Source organism: Cynocephalus volans, chromosome 17 (assembly GCF_027409185.1).
Source record: "Cynocephalus volans isolate mCynVol1 chromosome 17, mCynVol1.pri, whole genome shotgun sequence".
Lineage (NCBI taxonomy): Eukaryota > Metazoa > Chordata > Mammalia > Dermoptera > Cynocephalidae > Cynocephalus > Cynocephalus volans.
In genome coordinates this window covers 15926301-15937011 of record NC_084476.1, presented here as the reverse complement: position 1 = coordinate 15937011, position 10711 = coordinate 15926301, and positions in this window count along the sequence as shown.

Genomic DNA, 10711 nt, shown 5'->3' with positions numbered 1-10711 from the left:
GGGTCCGAGTTGTGGGGAAGGGGCCGCGGAGCCCCGACGTGGGCAAGGTGAGGGCGCCCAGGCCAGCCTGAACTGAGAAGGCCGATGACGGTGTGAGGGGAGGGGACCGACCGAGCTCCCCCGAGCCGCGGTAGACACATTCGAGGGACGTGCATTTATTCAAACAAAATTCTTCACTCGGAACACCTGCCATCTGGCGGGCGGTGTGCTCACGGACAAAGGGCAGAACCGGTGCCTGCCCCCGTGGAGGTTAAAGTGTATGTATAAATATAAAGTATAACGGGGAGACAGGCGACAAACACGTAAATAAGTCATTGCTCATGGGGAAGGGCGCTGTATAGAGCGGAGCATTCGGAGGGTAGCAGAGGGAACGGGGGGGGACGGCCTCTGTAGGAGGTGGCCTTGAGATGGCACTTGAAAGATGAGAAGGAGCCACCCCTGGAGATGGGGGACAGGAGGTGCAATAGGTCGGAAAGGTATCCCAGGCCGAGGGTGGTCCCAGCCTCAAGTTTTCTCTTGGGTTGCGTTTGAAAACCTCACATTTGAAAACCACGCCATGTTTTTTGTTCTCCACGACTTGTCCTAATGCAAAATGTTCAAAGTATGTGAATAGACACAAGAAAGTGCACTTAAAAAAACATTTTATTTCGAAATAAGTACAGATTCACAGGAAGTTGCAAAGACAGTACAGAGTTACCCTCTACCCAATTTCCCCCAACATCTCTCTTAACTGTAAGTGTCAAAACCAGGAAACTGACTGTGGCACGATATGTATGTGTAAGATTCGCATAACCACGGCAATGGAGATACAGAACTACTCCGTCACCACAAAGGCATCCCTCGTGAGGAGCGCTTTCTTCATCTTTTTTGAATATGCTCAGTATTGGGCTATGTAATAGCCAATACCTTGTGATGCTTAGGTAATATGAAATGGTAGACTTTCTCTCTGATTTTGTAGGTCTGGAGCTTTGTGGCTATAAGGAAACGAGCACAAAATCAGCAGGTGCTGAGAGGTTTAAGGTGATCGATCTTTGCTTCTGGGTGCTGGCTCTAGTGTGTGGTAAAAGCCAATTCAGAGCTCACAAGCAGACTTCCAGTCAAACATGGGCAAAGAAATGTTTATATTGCTGGGGTGGAGTATAGCTTGTGCAATCACTCTATTTATTATTAGCTTTCTGGAGAAGATGAGGAGGGGAGTATAATAAATCAATGATCTTTTCTCTCTAAATCATTCTTGAGAATATCCACAGCTTAATTTTTTCCATTCTGCAATGAATAAGCCCCAGAGGCATGAACTTCCTGCTTATGTTGTGGTTCCCAGGAAAGAGGAGCAAACGCAGGAGAAGCTAATTAAACCCTTCAGTAGAAGAGGGCTTCATTACAAATTGCTCTATTGTGAAAAAGTACTTAGGTTTCATTTTTGCTGGAAAGGAAAAATATGTCAAAATGAATTTAACGTCTGTCCTTGTACTTGCTACCATAGCTAAAATCTCAAGGCATCCCAAACAACGTCACTTCTGGAGAATTAGAAAAGAAGCCAGTCCCTTTGGGACAAAGACTTTGGTAAACACTTGTTGGCTCTGGTTTCAGATTGCATCAGTTCTAGAGCTAATTCCGGGCCTGAAACTAAGAACAAGCTTTGACTTGATTTTTAAATTACTTTCAGAATCGATGAGAGTTTTAAATTTTGATTTAAATATGCTGACTTTCACGTGCCCGTGAAACTGGTGCATTCTGGCTTTCTCACACATATTCTGTATAAACGTATTGACTAGATGTAATTTTAAAATAAATGTTAACACATCGCTTTCTTCCTTTGGGGGATTTTCAATGCTAATTTTTCTCCCAGTAGTGATTAGAAGTTAGAATTTTTTAAAAAAAGAAATGTATGCTTTAAAAATGGAGACATTGTATAAAATTATGGATAATATGAAGAGAGAACTACTTACAATCTTATCACCTCTAACAAAACTATTATAATTTTGGTGAATTTTTTCTCTAGTTATTATTTAAAGGATATTTGTATGTAGTTAAAATCAGAGTATATATACCATATTTGTTTTATTTTGCTTTTATTTGCCTAACATATTCAGGGTACCAAATTAAGCATTGATTAATAGTGATAGTGATGACATTAAGACATGGAGATCAGGATGGAGACATATATGCACGATGAATCCACAATTGAATGTCAGGAGGAAATTTAATTAGACTTTTTTCTGTGTCCACAAGAAACGCTTTGAAAAGAATAATACAAGTAGGAAAACCCTTATTTAGTTTTTTTCCTTTAAATCGTTAATACAGGTTGTGTTCCCAATGCCTTTATTTATTTATTTATTTGGCAGCTGGCAGGTACAGAGATCTGAGCCCTTGGCTTTGGAGTTACAACGTGGCGCTCTAACCAGCTGAGTAACTGGTGAGCCCCCAATGCCCTTAGTGAAGTCAGCTGACCAGATGCCTTGAGGGAACAGCAATACAGTAAATTATCTCTTTGTAACAAACAAATGTATGTCATATTCCCCAGGATGGGATTAACGCATTTGATCTGTTACTCTATATGGATTAATTCACATTTATTGCATTACAGCAAGGTTTTTGTCTTCTTAGCTCTTCATCAGGAAATTATTCCAGGATTCGAATCATCACAAGAGTTTCACCAGAAAATTTTATACATTTGGGCTATGGCAGCAGACCAACTACATACAGCACAGTACATGGTAAGACACTGGGAGTCCAGGTCCTCAGATATTATGAAAATAAAAAGCATTGCTGTAACATTGGTGTTATTTATTAGTTATTTATGGGAAGAATCTTATTAATCTGCTCTATTTATTAGTTCACTTAGCAAATGTTTATTGAAAACCAACTATCTGCCAGGCATTGTTCTAGGCATTTAGGATACATCAGTGAACAAAGAGACAAAAAATATCCTGTCCCTATGGATCTTACATTCTAGTATTCCTTTCCACATGTATTAGTTTGCTAGGGTTTCCATTACAGTTTACAACAGACTGGATGGCTTAAACAACAGAGGTTTATTTTTCTTACAATTCTAGAATCTAGAAGTGCAAGACCAAGGTGTCAGCATCCTTCCCTCATGGCCCTTGCTTTCTCCTAAGGGCCATGAGGGAAGGATCTGTTCCAGGCCTCCCTCTTTGACTTGAAGATGGCTGCCTTCTTCCTGTGTCTTCACATTGTCCTCCCTCTGTGCATGTCTATGTCCAAATTTCCTTTTCTTTTAGGGCCGGCCCGTGGCTCACTTGGGAGAGTGCTGTGCTGATAACACCAAGGCCATGGGTTCAGATCCTATATAGGGATGGCCAGTTAGCTCACTGGCTGAGCTTGGTGCTGACAACACCAAGCCAAGGGTTGAGATCCCCTTACCAGTCATCTTTAAAAAAAAAAAAACAACTATTTCTTTTTCTTTTTAGGACACTAGTTGTATTGGGTTAGAATGCATCTGAATGACCTAATTTTAACTTAATTACGTCTTTAAAGACCTTATCTCCAAATACAGTCACATGCGGAGGTACTGGGGGTTAGGACTTCAACATATGAATTTTGGGAAAGACACAATTCAGCCCATAAGATCACATATGACTACAGTGTATCCAAATCTTTGTCTTGTTTTCTCCAATCTATATCTCTGAGATATGCAAAGCTGTTTACATTTACCTGCAAAATGTGTCCAGGTAACCTGTAAATTATGAGTGATTACTTTTCTAGACATGATTTACTTTTAAATCATACTAAAAACAAAGTTCTTGTTTAGGAAGGATTACTCAACTTGGAATGTTGCTCCATCTAGTGTCCATCATATTCTACTATTGTCAAAGTTATAAAAATGAATAAAAGGAGACTATGTTGGAGAAGAGTTCTCTATTCAACAGATTGTTCTCAGAGCACTAAGGATTCATGGTAAAAAAATATAATTTCAAATACTGTATGTGGAAGGAAAGAGGGGCCTATATAATGACATTATAGTTAATAATTCAAGTAATATCATTATCATCATTTACCATCACCACCAATTACTGTTTATTTTTATCCCATGAGGAGGTTGAGACTGGTTTTAGTCACCTGCCCAAGATCTCACAGATTGTGAGTGGAGGAGATACTGTTTGCCCCAAGTCTGCATAACTCCTAAGTTTAAAATCTTAATCATTCAGAATAAATAAAAAGAAACAAAAACCCCCACAAACTTGTCATAGTGCATTCTCAGATAACCACCAAACATCTGCTCGGGGTATGTGGAGGTTGGAATAGTTGTAACTTGACTCACTAGAGACATTTAGGACGTGGATACAAGTCAATAGATCTCCTATGTGTTTATTGAATTTTTCCTCTCTACGTGGAGAGGCAAGAGGAGTGATTTATTGCCCCTATGGAGAAGGAAGGGATCGCCCTTGGATCTGACCTTTGTAGTGCAGGGAAAAGCAATGACAGGCTTCTGCAAGTTCCTTTTCCCCATGAGTCCTTGTCTTGGTATAGAGCCATCATACAGTGCATTCCCATTGGGTCTGTACCCCAACCAAGAGGAAACAGAATTACCTGCACCTGTGGCTGTCCTGCAGCGTATGTGTAGCAATCGCTCCTGTTCAATGCATGCATAGAAAATCTAACCCATTCTACCCAGGCATTTATATTCCCATATCCTGTTTCAATCTCCAGAGTCTGCCTCTGATTTTCTAAGTCACCACAGGAGAGGAACTGATATTCATCAAATTGGATGGTTTGAGGCATCCAAGTCTCTGTTATGTTGATAATTAACTTAGTTGCCTCAGGTAGTAATTATCTCCTATTACGAATCACCTGGAAAGATTGCCCCAAGCTTACTATGTTAAAATCCACCAGATTTGGACCGACATAATCTAAAGAACTGTTCTTAAAGTTACCCTTAAAGGCTCCATTGGGGAGCCACGCATTTCCCACTGATCTTTAGTTATTGTTTGTGAGGTCTCTAGTCCCTTGACCCTGGTATAGTAAGTCCACACTTTTTCAGCAGTTAGCATAGCAGTCTCAGTAGTGAACAACACCTGGTAGGGACCTTCCCAGCTTGGCTGAAGTTTGTTCTTGAAAGAAAGTGAGCCGAGATGCCAGGTACAATTCAAGCTTTATTAAAGAAAGAAATCTGCCGGGCTGTACTCAAAATGTAGGAGAGCCTAGGGCTGCCCTGAAAATGGGGGACAGCCCCAGGTGTGGGGGTGGTAGAGCTTATATATGTTGGCGCCAGGAGCTGGGTGATGTAATTCCAGGGTGGGGATTGAGTTAGGTCATGGGAATGGAGAGTTCTGCGCATGTGGAAACGTGGAAAGTTTCATTTTCTCCAAAACCACGAAGATTCCTGTAAAAGAGAATGGAGGAGGGGAGAGGAGGAGGTGGACAGCGCCATTTTGTACTTGGGCTTGTCTAAAGTGGCGCTGGTTATCTTGCAGATCTATTAGTCCTGCCTTTTAAGTATAGGAAAAAGGGGAAAAGGGTGGAGGTCTCATTCTTCTGAAGCTACTTCCTGCTGGATATGGGCGAAGATATGGAAAAAATAAAAGATTTATGTTGGTGGGTAAAGCAATTAGGTGGCAGGGTACTGGTTTTGTGTGGGGAGGCTGTATTCCTCTGGGGAACAGTCGCTGATTCTGAGGGGCTGATATCCTCCTCACAGGAACAACTTGGCTAAGTTTTGGTTGGTGAAAGCCTGTATACGTTCCTGCAAGAAATTAGAGAAACACCAAAAGAGACAGGGACCAAAAAGCAGGATGAGTTCCAGCACAGTTAGAGGTCCTAGTAGGGGCATAAGCCAGGGCATCCAGGGTTCAGTGAAATGGCTTAAGTTGTTTTGGATCACCCTGGACTCATTTACGTAATAACAGCATTCCTCCCCCAAGAAGACGCAGGTGACTTCCTTCTCAGCTGTAAGGAAGTAAAGGGCCCGACGATTCTGTAAAGTGACTGTCGATTGTCATGAGTGAGGTAACCTGTCACTGGAGGGAGGAGATGCAGTCTATGCTTAGTTCTTCTGAGAGTTTTTGATAGAATTGAGAGGCAGTAGCAGGGCCTGCTATGCCAGTTCCAGTTGCAGGAAGGATCCCTTCCCAATTAAAAGGGTACGATTAGTGCCCTACAGGAGCCGGGGCCCTTCCTGAGGGAGGGGCAAAGTTAGTCTCAGCCCCGTCTCCATCTCTCCATCTGTCTGGAGGGTGATATCAGGGACGAGCCAAAAGAATATGCAAGAAATCATGTGGGGGGGGCTCGCATCAGGATTACGTAGTTTTACAAAGGAAATATAGTCCAATTTTAGGGTGTGGATGAGGAGCGGGTAAGTGAGTGGTAGCATTTGGTGTTGTTAGTAAGGCAGAGTGTGGGCAGGCCCTGCAGAAGGCTGACAGTCCCCACTGAGGTGAGATTAGAGGAAAGTGAAGAGACATTTGTGGAAACATTGCAGACTGCAGCACCACATAAAGTTTCTCTCAAAGTGGGAGACAGATGAGTTGCACGGGGACCAGTCTGATTTGCTGAGGACTGCATCGTCCCTGCGGACCTGGAGCCTCCATGTTCCATGTAAGGGGGAGCATTGAGATAGGAGGAAAAACACAGGAAAGATGCAAAGGGTTAGGGAGCCCAAAGAATTTAAAGGGCACACTGTCACAATGACATTGCTAAGAAGCATCCTACTGATAGTAGGTAAAGAAGTGCCAGAAGAAATTTTCCTATAATGTTACAATCTTTTGGGGCAGCTGCTGCCAATCCTGTAGCAAGTACTAGAACAGAAGTATAATAGTAGCTCTTGTGTGAAGGATGTGGAGCTGGCCTGCAAGAGTGAGAGGATAATCACCAGCGGAAAGATCATCCTTCTTTGGGGACTGGGGGAAGAGTGAAGGTCCTGGAGATTTTTAGTTTTGTGGGTCCTAAAATGGATGAAGTGTGAGGAGGTGTTGGGCTGGGGGTTGAGCAGAGGGACCCCTCTGGCTTGGTGTTAACGGATTTTTGGGCAAAGTCTCGGGTACTAGTTCTACCAAGGATAAGTGATACCAAGGGGACTTTCTTAGTACTTTTACTGATGTGGGGGTGGTGAGAAGTACTGTATAAGGCATGGTGAGGGGAGCTTTGGGATTCAGGTTTTAATATACACTTGCTGTCCTGGGCTCAGTTTAAAGTCTGAGGGGGTGGTGGGGAAAGGATGAGGTAATATTAAGTTAGTCTGTTCCCAAAGAAGATTCCTAATGAGTGAAAGAGTAGGGAAATAGTAGCCTAAAGGCGATGAGCTGGAAGGGAGAGGTGTGAGAGTGAAGGGTCTGCCATATATAAGCTCAAAGGGGCTGAGGCCTGTAGGCTTGTGGGGGGGCAGCCCGTAGGCGAGTGAGTTACTGGTGGGTAAGCCAAAATGAGGGATGATTTCTGAGGTGAGAGCATGTGTTACTGCTGTAGCATCCTCTGAAGTGCAGGGAAAAGCTTCAACCCAAACTGAAAAGGTATCTACTAAGTTTAGAAAATAGTGCGTCCTTTTGTGGGGAGAGTAATATAAGGGCTGAAGAAGGTGTAGTAGGACTTCCTAGCCCATATGAACTGAATTATGGAAATCTAAAAGGATTTGCTCAGCTTGTGTAGTAGGGAGGACATAGCGACTGGAGAGAGTATACCAGGTGTCCTTTCTCTGTGCTCCTTACTGTTAGAGGTGTTGTATTTCTTGGGGTGTGTATTGGGATAAGGGCACAGGGGCCTGAGAAGGACCTGAGCAGGAGAGGAAGAGTGGGGGCCTGGTGATTGAGCAGCCTGTTTTGTGGTTAGATCTGCCAGTTTGTTTCCCTGGGCTATGGGGCTGTTGGAGGTTTGGTGTCCTCTGCAGTGTATAAACCCAACCTGCTTTGAGAGTTGTGCAGCCTCAATAGCTTGTGTTAGATTTACTACAGTATAACCCACCCGGGGTGTGGGTTGGAGGTGGCACTCCCATCTATGAACCGTGTAATGGGATGCAGGGAGATGTGTGGAAAGGGATTGAGAAAGAGGTCTAAAGCCTCCATGCAGTTATGTTTTAAGGGTCGTGAGTGTTTTGGCATGAGAGTGGCTGGATTTAAGAGAAGGGCAAGGTTTAAAGGAGAACTGGGAGTTTTCAATGAAAGTAAGGTGAATAAGTTGTAGGTGGGAAAGAGAGAATTGACTTGGCCTTATGGCTGTGAAGGTCTTGACTGTTTGCTGTTTAAAAGTTAGTTTAGAGCTTTCTTATGCTAAAAGGGTGGCTGCTGCCAAGTCCCATAAACAGGGGCCCATTCTCGAGAGGTGGTGTCTAGTTGTTTAGAGTGGTATGCAACCAGAGAGAAAATTTCTCCTGCCTCTTATCCCAAAATCCCTACTGCCTGTCCTTGGGTTTTGGTGACATATAGGATAAAAGGATGAAATAGGTTTGGGAAAGATGGAGCTGGGGCTGAGAGGAGAGTGGCTTTTAATCACTGGAAGGGAGAATGAATGGGCTTTGTGGGATCTAAGGGAATGGCAGGACCCCCTTTGGCCACCCCATAGAGTGGCTTTGTCAGCAGCCAAAGTTAGGAATCCATAGGTGAAGACACCCTGCAAGCCCCAAGAAAGAAAGGATTTCACCCTTTGTGGTAGGAGTAGGGGGTTCAGAACTTAGACTCTTGAACTGAAGGAGAAGAAATTTGAGACTTACTGGGGGACACTCAATATCCCCTGGAGGCCAGGAAATTAAGGAGAGCAACAGTGTGGGCCTGTGAATCCTCATAGGAGGGGCTACAGAGGAGGAGGTCATCCACATGTTGTATTAAAGTGCTAGAGGTTAGGGGAAATTCAGATAAGTCTTGAGCTAAGGCCTGGCCAGAAAAGTGAGGGTTATTCCAAAACCTCTGAGGTAGTACTGCCCAAGTAAGTTGTTAGGAATGGCATGTGTCAGAATTAGTCCTGTACTAAATGGTATGAGCCATTAGGCTTTATAACCAGAAGGATGGGTATATTGAAAGGCGAATGGGTAAGCTGTGAGAGATGAGAAGAAAGGAGTTTGTGTACGATGGGTTTTAAGCCTATTAGGTGTTTGTTAGTGATGGGGTACTATGGGACATCAGGGAACAAAGAGGGGTTCCACAATTTAACAAGGATAGGGGAATGGTGCATAGCAATGGAGGGAGAAGAAGTGTCCCATACTAGGGATTACTCTTGTCCGAGGGGAAGAGGAAGGTGGAAGCCTTAGGGGCCAGGTCTGGGGCAGCCTGTAACAGGAGTATTGTAGCTGGAGTTAAAGTGTTTAGGGTAAGGGTAGCTTTGAATTTGGAAAGGATGTCACGTCCCAGCAAGGGGGCTGGTCATTGATGCATTATTAAGAATATGTGTGTGAATTGGGTGTGATGTAGGGTGCAGGAAAGGGGTTGAGTGATCCATGGGTGGTATTCTGATCCTATGACCCCTACTATCATGATAGAAGATGGGGTTGTTGGTCCTGCATATTCAGGAAGGGTAGAGTAAATGGCCCCTGTATTCATGATAAAAGAGATCAGCTTACCTTCTATGAGGTGATCTCCCTGAGGGCCTCAGGCCCTGGGCATCATCATTCCTCCTCCTGGGCAAAGCCAAGATGCTCCAGTAGGGATGGGTAGGGATGGCTGTGAAGCCAAAGGCTGTAGGTTGGGGACTGGGCCACTCCCTCTCTGATGAAGGCAGAGTCAATCTCCCAGTGACCCGGCCGTTTGCAGTGAGGACAGGTTACGACAGGCCCATGCTGAGTGGCCCGGTTGACTGCATTTGAAGCAGTTCCTGGATGGCTTGCCCCTAGAGGCAGGCAGTTTTGGAGTATGTGAGCCATGGATGGCATTAGCCAGGTGCTGGTATTTGGCCTGATCTCTTTTACAGTTTTTTGAATATCAGGGGCTGATTGAGTAATGAAATGAGAGTGTAAGAGGGCCATGCCTGCAGGGGAGTTTGGATCTATACATGTGTATTCATGTAAAGCCTCAGAGAGGGGGGGTTAGGAACTCACTGTGATTTTCACTGGATCTCTGTGTGATTTCTCTAAGCTTGTCATAATCTACTGACTTGTGAGTAGCCTTTTGGAGATCATGAAGTAGGTGTGTGATCATGTTATCCTGGAGATCCCAATCCCCATGGTAGTTCCAATTTGGGTTTGTTCAAGGAACAGCAGTGGCTCCCACAGACCACCTATTATTTTGAGCATGTACCTGAGCCTCCATCCAGACCTGCTCCCTGTTCATGAACTCAGACAATTCCTTCTGTCCCAGCCACTTCATGGAAAGGTTATAAAAAGCTGGAGCTGAGGTGGGGTTGTTACCTGATGAAGGGGAAGAAGGGGAGGAGTTGGGCTGAGGATGAGCATCTTGAGGCCAGGTGTGGGGAATAGAGAGAAATGTGGAGGGCTGATGGATCAGAAGATTGATCCAAGTCTGGAAGGAGAGGTCAAGCATGAGCTAGGAGAATTTGAGACAAAGGACAGTTTTGACAGAGAAAAGAATGTGTTCAGAGACAGGAGAAGGCTTGAACAAGGAATCTCTACAGCTTTTGCCATTTTGGTGAGTGTCTAAATTGAGTGCCATCTTGTGGCCACTGGGATCCATTGTAATGAGGTGTTTGAGTTTTAATGTCTCCCTGGAGGCCGAGAAATTGGCCAGAAGATGGCCTAGAGGTGTAGAGCGCTGAGTACAGTAGAACACGAGATGTTTAGGTTTAATGTCTCCCTGGAGGCCAAGAAATTGGTCAG